Below are 14,025 nucleotides of genomic sequence, written 5' to 3'. Positions count from 1 at the left end.
ACTGATGGTCACAGAATCTCTTCTAGCAGAACCTGCTCTTTGTGTAATCACTAACCCTCAAAGATTGAGTTATTCATAAAATATGTATTGATTTCATACGGCGTCTGAAACTATGGTAAACTTGTTTGTTTTCTTGTATGTACTATAGCTGATCGTGCCTGTAAATTTAACTCATGGTGTGCATTTTTCTTTTCAATGTCATCGTCTCTAGTTATCGTATGTGGGTGGGGTACACATGCTCACTCTTTCCATACAATTTTATTGACTAACTATGTGTATTAGTGTTTATTTTCGCCTCGGCACATTTAGATGAGGACAAGCATTTCCTCCTACTGAATATAGCTTGAGTAAACCGTCATTATTATATGAGCCGCACCATGAGAAAACCAACATAGTGCGTTTGCGACCAGCAAGATTACACTAAAATCGCTAACGGTTTCTCTGATTGCAATAGGCTTTGAAACCGAACGCGAATGCGCAGGCTGGTCTGGATCCATGCTGGTCGCAAACGCACTATGTTGGTTTTCTCATGGTGCGGCTCATATGTATTTTGTCGCTTAATTGCCTACTTCTCTTTTTTTATGTTTTCATGGCTGTGCTTTGATTTTCGACTTCTTGTTAAGGACCAAACGTTTACACAGTGAATTCCAAATAAAATTATTTCGTATCCCTATAATTAAAATTCGTACTCCAAAATGTTTCTATGTATACCTAGCAAAATATATAGAGGATATCTGTTTGTTTCAGTGTAAGATTGAAATATCTTTCACTTGTGAACACCAGATGCAATATTTTCACAAACAAACATTCTTTTTATTTCATGTTTTGAGTAAATTTACCCATTTTTATAGTTTCTTACCAGTTAAGACTATATTTGATATTTTTCATTGTGAAAATACTAGGTAAATTTCACTCTGACATTTCAATAATTCACTGAAAAACATATAACAAAAAAAAATATACAAAGTTCCTTAAACATATTATATATATATATATATATATATATATATATATATATATATATATATATATATATATATATATATATATATATATATATATATACATGTGTATGTACATGTATATATAATAAAACATAATTATAAAGATTACACTAAAACACCCGAATGACTGAAGAGTTCGTCAGTTAGTAATCAATCGTACACTGTTATATGATCGAAAGCTCACTTAAAGATTTGTCTTCATTTTCCCTTTATGAATTTATAGTGCTTTAATTGAAAATTAATGCACTTGTTCACATACTAATTGTGATGTATAACGTGATAACACTAAAAAAATCAAGTTGTTCGTTTCTTTTGTTTTCGATGTTTGAACTTCATTACAGTTGTTTAAAATGTTTTGGAATGTGTATTTTTATTAATTTCAACGGCGCATTGAACCATCCAATGAAATCGTCCAGACTACACTTCTAAATATCGAAGGAGACTGTGTATCCACTAATGATTGTGAATTGTTCCCATCTCTTGAGTTACACATTTGCATTTACATGTACATGTATGTAAACTTTTTTTCAGAAATAAAACTTTATTCTTATAAGTTTTTTTATTGAATTTAAAAGCCCTGTCACGTTAGCATCGTCAGTAAAGTCAAAAGACTTATTGTTAAATAAATAAAATTCACTTCATGTATCAATTCAATAATTTAATAACTCCTTAGACTTCACCTAACTTGTATGAATAAGTGTTATATTTTAACCATCACCATTTTATCAAACCTACAATTTGCAATTCATGTATGTTCATGGTTCTGCTGATTAGGGGTCTTTAGATTTCATTAACCTTTACCCTGATAAATTTCTAAAATGGGCCGCTACATCATTCAGTTTGGGCAGTACCACTCACTATTCAAAAGGGATGTTTACTTGAAAATTTATTGACAGAATTGCAAGAAGTGCAGACCATGATCAGACTGCACGGATGTGCAGGATGAACTTGGTCTGCGCTGGTCGCAAAGGAAGAATCACTTGCTGCCATCGGCTAAAGGTTAAAGTTGTGTGTTAAGTTTACATATTGTGCTTTTTGCTGTTATAACATGTGTTAGAAATTCACTATATATATCGTTACGTTTCCTTCGATCACGGAACACGATACTATGGGGGTTGTTTACGAGATTATCTCTTCCTGAACAGACTCAGTCAAACCCTGACTGCTTTAATTTTGTTAGGGTGCGTTATATGCTTCATAAAGATCTTTTCGCTGATTTTATTACTTTCACGGCAGCAGTCTTTAACTGTCATATACGGGACTAGTACTTTGACGCAGTGCTGTTATATTTTGTAGTCCACTGAGATTGCATTTATGAAGGTGATATTTATGTAATGTATTTGTGTGTGTGTTTTTTTTTTTTGTTTTTTTTTAAATGGCAAAGGTATTTGAAATTCATAATATTTACATTACATTTATACGTGCAGATACGCATGTAATAAAAAGGTTATTATCTTTGCCTCAGGAAATATGCAGTTGAATATTGCGCTCCTAAAGTCGCGCACGCAACAGAACTCGTGCATATTTCCCGATGCAAAGCTAATAACCTATAAATATTGGTACCAAACTTTCACACCAGCGTCATAAGAAAAAAAAGGCGTTGTGCGTTAGACGTGTCACTGCCCTAGTATTAATCAAATAAGATTTTTCGCTAAGATATTAAAAGTAATCACTATTCCGCTGACTTGTGTTTAAAAACTTAACTTCTCCCAATACGGAAATCGAGGACAAGAGCTATCTAAAATATGTCTACTAGATATATCTTCACGCAGACCTGGATGCTAATCAGAGAACAATGTTTTCCCTTCACATGGCGATAAATCTTTATTTTTGTGATGATATACTCGTACAGTTAGGAACGTTTCTATGTTGAAACGGGTTGAAGATTTACCATTGTAGTACAAACATTTTCTATAAAATTGAAAACTTGTGTTCTGTAGATTGTTTAGGTCACTGGTGTGGTGCAACATGAGTGGATATTTTTTATGTATTACAGTGTGTCTACGTCCCTCTAAGGGCGTCAACTGTAATAAAACGTTAATTTCAACCATTTTTAATTATTGTTTTGTTTTTTTTTTTCTTCAAAAATATGCGATTCAAACCCTTAATTTACTAAATGTATAATTATAATAATATAAGTTACTGTTATGCTATTGTACAAAAGCTTATTTTTAATGTCTTACCTCAGGTTCCGTGACGTTCATAGAAACTAGCCTTTTGGGTACAGTCAAACCGTGTTAAACAACCGGCCAAGGGAGTGACATAATCTAGCTATTTAAGCCAGGTAGTTGTTCAAGACAAGTTAAAATTAGGAATAAAATATTCATTTGGGATGTCAGATGACTGGCTGTTTTAGGCAAGTGCCTGCTTGAAACAGGTGGCCGTTTTAGACAAGTTTAACTGTATTTTGTTGACAAAACGTAGCGGTATAATTACAATTGTATACTGCAAAAAATTATTTTTGGAATAATTGTAAAAGAAGCTCATTATAAAACTTACAATTACTGTTTAATGACTGACAGTATGGTATAAGATTTGTCTTCATCAAATCTTAAAGTGACAAAAATGTTCGCCCTTTTATTGACTTACGATGCTATAATTGAAAATAAAATGCACTTGTTTACATGTTAATTATGATGCATTATCCGATTAACACTACAAAAATAAAGTATTTTTCTGTCGATTTCAGTATTTTGAGCTGTATTATCCATTTATGTTTGTGAGATTGTGAAATTTATTTTGGAATCACATATTGAGCTTTAAACCAGTCAATAACCATAGGCCTTTAAAAAAAAACTTTGATAGGTTTAAAATCATCTATCTGAAACTGCTAATGTCATTTTTTTTTTACTTTCATCTTCGAATCAAAATTAAAAATTGAACATTTTGTTAAAGATATACATTGCTCATCTTCCCTGATATTAGCTTAAAATGTAGAAAATCCTTGGCTAAATATATGCACAGTGTTTTCGCATAGCACGAATTAAGATTGTGTTCAATATACATTTTAACCTAAAACGCTATACTGTTTATACTGTGTAACACGAAAGCTTGTAAAGGGATACTGGGTAGTGATTTATCTTTCCTTTTTTAAATTATTTCAAATGAAATGTCAGAATAAGAAAATGGAAAAGTGTCCTGCAATATATTTAACAAAATCAGTTTTATTTAAAGATATTCTTCATTCAAAATATTATCACTGCTTAAATTATTTCTTTATAATGATATCCTTAAATAATTTTTAGATTTCACAAAACTAAGTTAAGATACCATTAAATAGAATGAAGAATGTTGTAAAATAAATCGATTTTATGATATAATTTAATCGATTTATGAATTAATACTATCCCGAAATAAAGACTACATTTTGATATCTTAAAATTGATTAATGATATCATTAGATAAGTTATTTGAAATATAGTCTCGCTTACCATGTATTATCCATGTTTTCACTGCTGACGTATGATCGATTACAAGGGCGGCATTTGAGTTGGCAAGGGGTCAGGGGAGATCGACAGAATCTACGCATATTTCACCAAAAGTGTTTCACAACTGGCAACAGAAAAATACTCCTACAATCTATGTTTCTGCAACTAAATTCTATCACAAATATGCCTTTTCTCTTTATTCAAAGTTATTTCACTTTGGTTGGGGAAGGGGAAGTAGGGGGGGGGGGGGGGGGGGGAGTGGGGTAAAGAAGTGGACAAAGCCTATGCTGCTCCCTATACCTCCAACATTCTTAAGGTTGGACCCGGCTCCTACGCGGGTCTGGTTACCACAGTTTACTTAAACAAGATATTATCGTAGCGATTCTTGCACCAGTTCAGTAGTTAAATGATGTTACCTGCAAAGAAGTTACTACTGGCAAGAGGTGTTTCCGATTTTGCCTGTATTTACTTGACATTAGGCTGATATCATCTTTTAAAAATGCACGTAAAATAATTCTAAACAATGTAATAAAACTATCTTTATTAAATGGACATGTATTACGTCTATACAACCTATTCGAAGATATGATAAAATATGCAAAGAAGTTTCATTACAGTAACTGTCAAATTGTAAGTTTTTCTTTTTTACGCGGTTAAAATAATGTCATCAAAATTGTAATTTTCACACAGAAACTTGGCGAAATCTTGCTTGAGGACCATTGTTTTTCAAACCAGTCGTGCAAAAATGAACTGTGAAAATCCAGCCTATAAAAAGATGAAGTCATGAGACTGGTATTTTTTGTTGGACTGATTTGAAAACAATGGACCCGAAGCAAGCTTTCAGTAAAAATTCAGTGAGAAGAAAACAATTTTGATAACATTTTCGCGTATAGAAACATCGTACAATTTGCAATGAAACTTCTTTGCATATTTTCTGTCATATGGTGTAAAAAGAGGTATAGGACCGTGTGCTTATTTTTGGGATATATGCGTTTATCATTGTATAAACATGTAAGATTAATATATAACATTGTTTAGAATTATTTCGCCTGCATATTTTATTTTGTTAATTTTGTCTTTAGAAAGATAAGTTCTGGCAAGATCCGTCAACTCTTTTGCAAGTTATGACGTCTGTGCAGATACCATAATTTTATGTTGAACTGATGCAAGGTGTCGTGTTTAAATATAATAATTGAGCCGCGCCATGGGAAAACCAACATAGTGGGTTTGCGACCAGCATGGATCCAGACCAGCCTGCGCATCCGCGCAGTCTGGTCAGGATCCATGCTGGTCGCTAACACATTCTCTAATTGCAATAGGCTTTGCAAGCGAGCAGCATGGACCCTGGTGCAGGCTGGTCAGGATCCATGCTTGTCGCAAAGCCACTATGTTGGTTTTCTCATGGCACGGCTCATATGTTTTCGGTGTAGATAATAAAACCAGGCTTCATGTTCACAAACAGTTTGAGTCTCAGCTGACCTTTTTTGTCAATTATTGCAAATGGCATATTTAAAATTCAATATTACGTTTAATATTTATTTTCAAGAGGCTATTCAATACTTATGGTCAGTCTAAGCTGGAACTTAATTTTGAAGTTCTTAGAACAGTTGCTATTAAACTTAAAATCTCAAAAACTAAGCTAAGACCAAATATATTTGTGGACAAAGGGCAGGAGGGTCCGGGCCTCTACCTAAACTTAGGAGAAAGGCTTTGCCTCTTCCAACCTTGGCCACCAAAAACTTCAATGAAAAGGTGGGCCTAAATAAAAGTGAAAGTAAAAAAAAAAACTATCTGGAAGGATGCACTTTAAATGAGTAACTTTCTGTTGTCAAGTCAATGGGAAGTGCGTTATTACTTTGATCGTCCAAAAATGTTCCAGGAAAATTTTGACATGTTTTGCTGGCCACCATTACTCCCCTCCTCCACCCAACCGCACGCACGCAAAAATTTTGAAAAATCTAATACGCCGATGAAAACATGGATGGTGGCACATTTAACGAGACCACCTTTCTCCATTCTACTTAATAAGCGTTCGATTGTAAATATTCGAGCGAACCGGATGTGATAATAACACACTACGTAACCGATTATGTAGGGACCGTACAAGAGTTCTTCGTGTACTTTGATTTTTGTAAATATAGTGGGATTTATATTGACAATATGTGTTTAAAAATAAACGAATGAATAACAATCGATCTTAGTCATAATCTTAGTCATAATACTACGGTGTTCCGTTAGGGCTATCGCCTGCTACGTTGGAACGCGAAACGCGAAGGTAAGACGGTGCGATGGCGAAGCGCGACACTAAGATGGCGATAACACGACAGTAAGATGGCGAAGCGCAACGGTACAATGGTGACAATCCATCGCAATGTCGTGCTTTGCCATCGTACTGTAACGCTTCGCTATCGTTCTGCGCTAGGAACGCGAAGCGCGAAGGTACGACGGTACGAAGGCGAAGCGCGACAGTACGATGTTGATAACGTGACAGTACGATGGCGAAGCACGACAGTACGATGGTGAAGCACGAACCTCCGTATGCCAACTATGTGAATTGTTTTGCGCATGCTTGACAGGAAGGCGAAAGTACGATGGTGATGCGTGAAGGTACGTTGGCGAAGCGCGACAGTAGGATGGTGACACTACGATGGTGAAGCGCGTCAGTACGATGGCGATGCGCGACAGTTAAATGTAAACTGAAATGCACACAAAAAGAAAGTATCCAATATATTATGCCCCTTTGATGTTCCTGCTCTACATATTCCAGAAGAGTTACATTTCCTTGATAACATAATTTTCTGTTATTTGAAAATATTAAACTCTCATAACTACGCTTGTTTCGGTTAAACTATTACAAATACATGAATATCTATTTTCGAAAAATATACAGGCATTTGCATGCATTTCAAAAGTATTTTTAACTTCATACTATCTATAGATTATTTTTTAACATATGGACGTAACATAGTTAATTAATAAACATTCGTGACAAATGGCAAACGCATTTTATAAGTCGCCTCCGTGGCCTAATGGATAAGGCATCGGCCTCCTAAGCCGGGGATTGCGGGTTCGAATCCCGCCGGAGGTTTTTCTTTGTTATTTTGTACATGTAAATTTCCTTTTTTGGATGTCAGTTATATATCTTCGAATTAATACCACCTGTCAAGCATAATATATTTTTCATTGAATCATTTAGGTTCAACGTACTGTACTCTGACGTTTTCTCCTGGTCTTTTTTCTGTATTAGATAATCTTACTTTCAAATTGAAGTTTGGTCATATTATGAACATTAGAATATGAATTTTTGTTTCTAAAATATTTTAAAATTCCAAATCATGAAAAAAAGATGACCGCGTCGGGAATCGAACCCCGGACCGCCGCGGCAATTTTCCCGTCGTCGTAACCAATAGAGCTATAGCTGAAGTAGTTAATAATGACTTCCAAATATAGATATTTATAATCCAGACTTTATAGCATTTATTTCAATATATCTAAAAAATACTTTTTTTTTTTATTTCGAACGATCTTGAGGCATGCCGCTTTAAGTGAGAGAGAGATTTTATTGAGAGAATAGTTGTAAATAAAGAGTAGCTTTAAGTGAGAGAGTAGCTTTGAGTGAGAGAGTAGCTTTAAGTGAGTGAGTAGCTGTAGACAAAGAGTAGCTTTAAGTGAGAAAGTAGCTTTAAGTGAGTGAGTAGCTGTAGACAAAGAGTAGCTTTAAGTGGGAGAGTAGCTTTTAATGAGAGAGTAGCTTTTAATGAGAGTGTAGCTTTATAAGTGAGAGAGTAGCTTTTAATGAGAGAGTAGCTTTATAAGTGAGAGAGTAGCTTTAAGTCAGAGAGTAGCTTTATAAGTGAGCGAATATCTTTAAGTCAGAGAGTGGCTTTGTAAGTGAGCGAATATCTTTAAGTCAGAGAGTGGTTTTATAAGTGAGCGAATATCCTTAAGTCTGAGAGTGGCTTTAAGTCAGAGAGTAGCTTTATAAGTGAGGGAATAGCTTTATAAGTGAGCGAATATCCTTAAGTCAGAGAGTGGCTTTAAGTGAGAGAGTAGCTTTATAAGTGAGCGAATATCCTTAAGTCAGAGAGTGGCTTTAAGTCAGAGAGTAGCTTTATAAGTGAGGGAATAGCTTTAAGTGAGAGAGGAGAGTAGCTTTAAGTGAAAAAGTAGCTTTGAGTGAGAGAGTAGCTTTATAAGTGAACGAATATCTTTAAGTCAGAGAGTAGCTTTATAAGTGAGCAAATATCCTTAAGTCAGAGAGTGGCTTTAAGTCAGAGAGTAGCTTTATAAGTGAGGGAATAGCTTTAAGTGAGAGAGGAGAGTAGCATTAAGTGAGAGAGTAGCTTTGAGTGAGAGAGTAGCTTTATAAGTGAGGGAATAGCTTTAAGTGAGAGAGGAGAGTAGCTTTAAGTGAGAGAGTAGTTTTGAGTGAGAGAGTAGCTTTATAAATGAGAGAGCAGCTTTAAGTGAGACAGTAGCTTTAAGTGAGAGAATAGCTTTGAGTGAGAGAGTAGCTTTTAAGTGAGAGAATAGCTTTAAGTGGTTACAAATTCCAACCAGAACGAGTGTCGAACTTTCAAAGTTATGATACCACTATATTGTCGTTGTCAATTTTGTAAGGTTCTGTCAGTATACGACTCAGGACTCTTTGACTCTATATTATGTGTCGCTTGTATAACCTTCAGAGCACTGCACCTTAAATCTTACTGAAGTCGCACAACAAATAAGGTATATAACCGACATTTTGGTACCATTTTCATCATAAAATATACTTGCACTCGAGAATTCATCATTACAGAACATTACCACTGATGTTATAGTGCGTATGATTACTTGGCTGAAAATATGTCTCTTAATTCAAACGAATTATTACTGTATTAAGCACTGATAACCTTTTATTACAAAAGGGAAGGTTAAAGTCATTTTAAAAGGGGACCTGTTTGCAGTATGAAAGTTTGTTGTTTGCTTATTTCATACAAAATAAAGATGGCCAGCCATTTAGTGTGTTGATGTCTTGGTAGAAAGTGTTTCCATGTAAATTATATCATATTATTTTCCAGCTGTACAAATGTATTTAGGAATTTTTGCGTGTAACGTATTATTATGATATCAATTAATTTCCAGCTGTAAAATGTATTTAGGACGTTTTTTTCCAGTTGCAAAAAAATGTTTAAGCCTGTTAATGCCTTGACAGAAAGTTTACCATGTGACTTAAATCTTATTTTATTTTCAAGCAATGTAAATCGAATTTAGTATATGCAAAATTCTTATACATTGACGGAAAATTTTCCGTCATTAATTTTCAGCTGAAAAAAATAATGCATTTAGTGTGTTCATACCTTGACAGAATGCTTTTCTTATCATTTTCTAGGCTACAAAAATTGTATTTCGTGCAAATATAGTGACAGAAAGATTGTCATATAACTTAAACCTCATCTAGTTTGCATTAATATTTTACAATAAAATGCAACAAGAATGATCTGCATTGTTACCATTCTTTTATTTAAGATCTGAACCTGGGAAAAGGAAATGTCGCCTGTCATAACTCAGTCCTTACTGTTTTATTTTGAAAGACCTCACACAGTTACATGTATATAAGTTTGACTCAGTATGCCTCAAGATTTTTTTTTCTCGAAATCTGGACTGAATCATTATCATTATATTAAGGCTGTGGATCCATTATGACAATTGGCAAATTTCGTATTCTCCGTTTTGCGAGTTCGGCATTTTCCGTTCTTTTCCGTTATTGTGGCAAGTCATGCGGGGGTTGAGATATATTTACGTCCGAAGAACACCGCATTGCCTAACGTGAATACGAAATCGAAAACAGAAATGCCATAACGGTCGACTACCTTAAATCAAAAATGACTCATTTTCTAGTTTTCAAATCTTATGTACATTGCTATATGTAATGTCGTTGGTTTTTGTCGAAATAGTGCAGAATGCAGAAGTTACAAAATTTAAAAAAATGCAATTCAGTCCCCCATTTTGCTTTGTTCTAGCTTACTGGTATATGCATGATGCAAAAATAAACATTTTACATTTTCTTTCAAATTGCGGTTTGACATTTATAGTTAAAACATTTCTGGCCGTATTTGCGATTAGTCATTTTCCAAAGATAAGCTGTATGAACGCCCGTCTTTAAAAAAAACGCCTCAAAATTGCCAAAATATAGGATGGTCATTTTGACTGGTGAACAAAGATATGTTTAAAAATTTATATAATTGTTATATACGGTATATCTTGACGCATCTGCCTTTAATAACTCTAATTTAGTATTGGAGCGGTTACCGGTTTAGTAATCATGCATTCCGTTATATACATGTAGTCATTATTATATACAATATCATTATAAATTCTTTGTAGCTGAAATATATGAAGATTAATTACTAGAAATTGTTATCATTGTGTAGCAATATTAATATGAACGAGAATTTCTAAGTAGTTTAATAACTGATGACTTTTAACCGAATGTTTGAAAAATCTGAAATAACTGTACCTTAACAATATCAATGTTTTATAGCTGACACATTTATATAAATACAGTAGTAGTTTTTTAAAATTTGTTTTCTCTTCCTCCTTTTGTTATTTGAAGTAAAAACAGAACTTTTCTTTATTTCTGAATTACATAAATGAGTCGCACCATAAGAAAACCAACATAGTGCATCCGCGCAGTCTGGTCAGGATCCATGCTGTTCGCTAACGGTTTCTCTAATTGCAATAGGCTTTGAAAGCGAACAGCATGGATCCTGACCAGACTGCGCGGATGCGCAGGCCTGTCTGGATCCATGCTGGTCGCAAATGCACTACGTTGGTTTTCTCATGGTGCGGCTTAAATGTATTTTGAACTTCTTATGATTTTGTCACAAATACTCCAAATATCACCGGTTCAAATTGTGCGTATAAAATATGGAGTTACGTAAGGGCCATGTTTCTACATAAACATCAAATCATTTTTTAATAGTTACAATATCAGTTTAATTGGTTAAACTTAGGCCAGTTGTCTTACCATTTCCCCCAAATGGATGTTCACAAATGCCGTATCCTCTTTTTAGGGTTATTTGTATATCCTTCTGTTAAGACTTTATTTTAAATAAAAACAATGTCTTGACTTCCTCATTGCTTGTGTGTGAGTGTTTTACAATTACTTCCCTCTAAATCTATCTTAAAGTTCACCTCTAAAACTAAGATTGCGCAAGAAAACGAGAGGTAGAGATTTTTTATTAAGACTTGTAAAAATATTTATACATTTTGTATATGTATGTGAACGATTTTAGTTCGAAAACTACAGGGAGTTAATATTTTACTCGCCCTTGTCCAGAATCAAGATAACATGCAATTACAAAATGTATGATCGAGTAGGAAAGAATAAACGTCGCTAACACTGCCACGTTGCCTACAACCGACATAAAAGAGCCTGTCTCAGCGTACTGATACGTTCTGTTTGTGTTTTTAATTGGTCTGGTATCTATGCGTTCTATATTGTGTTCACTGAATAATTACTAGTACACGAAAATTGCCGTAAGCTAACAAAGTCGATACGCCGTTAATCCGGAATACTCCGAACACGTTATTGTCACAAAATTGTTCCAGTTCACGTAACGTAGTCGGATAGAGAATAAGGGTGCACTTACACTGCTTAGCTATAAATATTCTACAATGGGTTCTACAGTAAGGGCCCCTGAAAGGGCCAGAAATTGGTTTTGTCTGCACAAAAGCGGTTTTATTTATGATTGGATTTTAACCAAACTTGCACACAACTTGTATCACCATAAGATCTCGGTTTCTTGAACCAGCCATATTCCACCATGGGTTCCAAAGTTAATTGCCCCTGAAAGGGTGAAACAATTTACATTGGCTAATTTGGTGATCTCCATATTCAAAGACAACATAGCTTTCTATAGAATGGAACATCACACAGAATGCATATATCTACTTTCTTGTTATTGATGGCATGTAGGCAATATCACCAGGGTCACCATGACCCTCTTGTTCAAACTTGAAAGTGATTCAAATATGCCGTGTCAAAGATCTAGGCCATAATAAGTCTAAGAAAATATACAATTTATATAAATAAGAGGGGATTGCTTCAATACATGTAATGTTCTAATAAAATGATTTATTTCATTAAATTAGGTCCAATAAAACTCTGTTTACGAGCAAACCGTGTCTAGTCTAGAGAGCACAGCCAGGGAAGAGACCTGCACGGCCACAGTATTCCCAAGGCAACAATCAGATCCATTGTCTAAGCTGAATTTTAATTGTGCACTTTTTTCGATTTGTAAAACATTAGCTTACTTCCTATTTTATATTAAACAGTGTGTCATTTCAAACTTCTCTCTTTTTAGTCGTTTCTTAGAGAGCAAGGTTCTGCTCACAGAATGCGTTTTTGAAGCTACGGCAGTGCATGACAAGGCGTGCGAACATCAACGTAAGAGCTTTGCGACCAGAAGGATCCATATGGGTGCACATCTATACTGTTCGTTTGTCAATTGCAACTGATAAGCAAACATCTGTGCAGTCTGATCTGAATCCAGACTGGACGCCTAGCGGTCACATTGACTTTCGTTCGGCGGCTGTCATTGCTACATTATGTACTAACTAATTTAAGAAAGAAGTTGTCCTCTCTCCTCTATTTATACTTTTAAAATGCGATAAAAACTAACATGTTTTGGCAAGCCATAATTTAAATTACCTTTGATTCCCACTTTAAGTCAGGGAATTAATTGCATAATGCATTATCATAAAGTAAAACATTGCTTAAATGCAGAAATAACACTTAAACAATATTTCATGAATTGCATTTGAGTAATTTGTTGATTAATTGTCGAATGTTAATTTTTGATTAATTGTTATGATTCATGGCTGGGAAGGCTCCATAACTAAATGTAACATTTTGTTTATACAATATAAAGAATGTTGTTTACTCACAGCGGTTCATGCTAATTGTTCATGTTTGTGTCTGATGAAAAACTACGGAACATCCAGCTTGATAACAAAAATCTTTTTTTAAATGCTGTAAAATTATTAATATTCCAGGGGGACTTATTTGTTAATTTAATTGTTAGGTCAATCCACGAGATTAAATCCAATCACTCAAATTAATTTCTAATTAATTTCATTTGTATTTGGCCTAAACACTGCAATTTTATGTCTGCTGTTCTCTATCGAAAAAAAAAACAATTGACAAAATAAAATTTTAGCAAAATTTGATTTTAACAAAAGATGGTTGAGTTACTTGTATCTTTGCAAAGACCACTCATTAAAGTTGTGCATGTTGAAATGTTTAATGAACATAAAAGCTGTATATAACATGAACAAGGTGGATCTGTATTAAATTATAGCGTAGAATTCAACTTTAAAATTGAAATTTTGCCTTTCTGCAGAAACATGACTGTCAGCGAACGGATTTTAGTTTTACTTTAAACATAAATAGAAGACCACGAGACGAACTGTATTGCACCAAAAGTCTCAAAGCTATTGTGAACAATTTTTTAATAAATTCCATTTTTGTACTTAATATCCGTTAAGGCAAAAGATTTTACTCCACTGAATAGAATTTGACATGACTATATAATTTACCTTTTTGTATT

General features: G+C 34.2%; 1 non-coding gene across 1 annotated transcript; it reads left to right on the top strand.

Moving 5' to 3' along the window:
* Positions 1-7,447: 7,447 nt before the first annotated feature.
* Positions 7,448-7,520, top strand: Trnar-ccu (transfer RNA arginine (anticodon CCU)). The gene has a single exon. It is a non-coding gene; the product is annotated as a tRNA-Arg (tRNA).
* The last annotated feature ends 6,505 nt before the right edge of the window (positions 7,521-14,025 follow it).

This window comes from Mercenaria mercenaria, chromosome 8, assembly GCF_021730395.1.
Source record: "Mercenaria mercenaria strain notata chromosome 8, MADL_Memer_1, whole genome shotgun sequence".
Taxonomy (NCBI): Eukaryota; Metazoa; Mollusca; class Bivalvia; order Venerida; family Veneridae; genus Mercenaria; species Mercenaria mercenaria.
The sequence above is the reverse complement of the archived record's forward strand: the minus strand, read 5'-3'. Positions and strand labels throughout refer to the sequence as shown.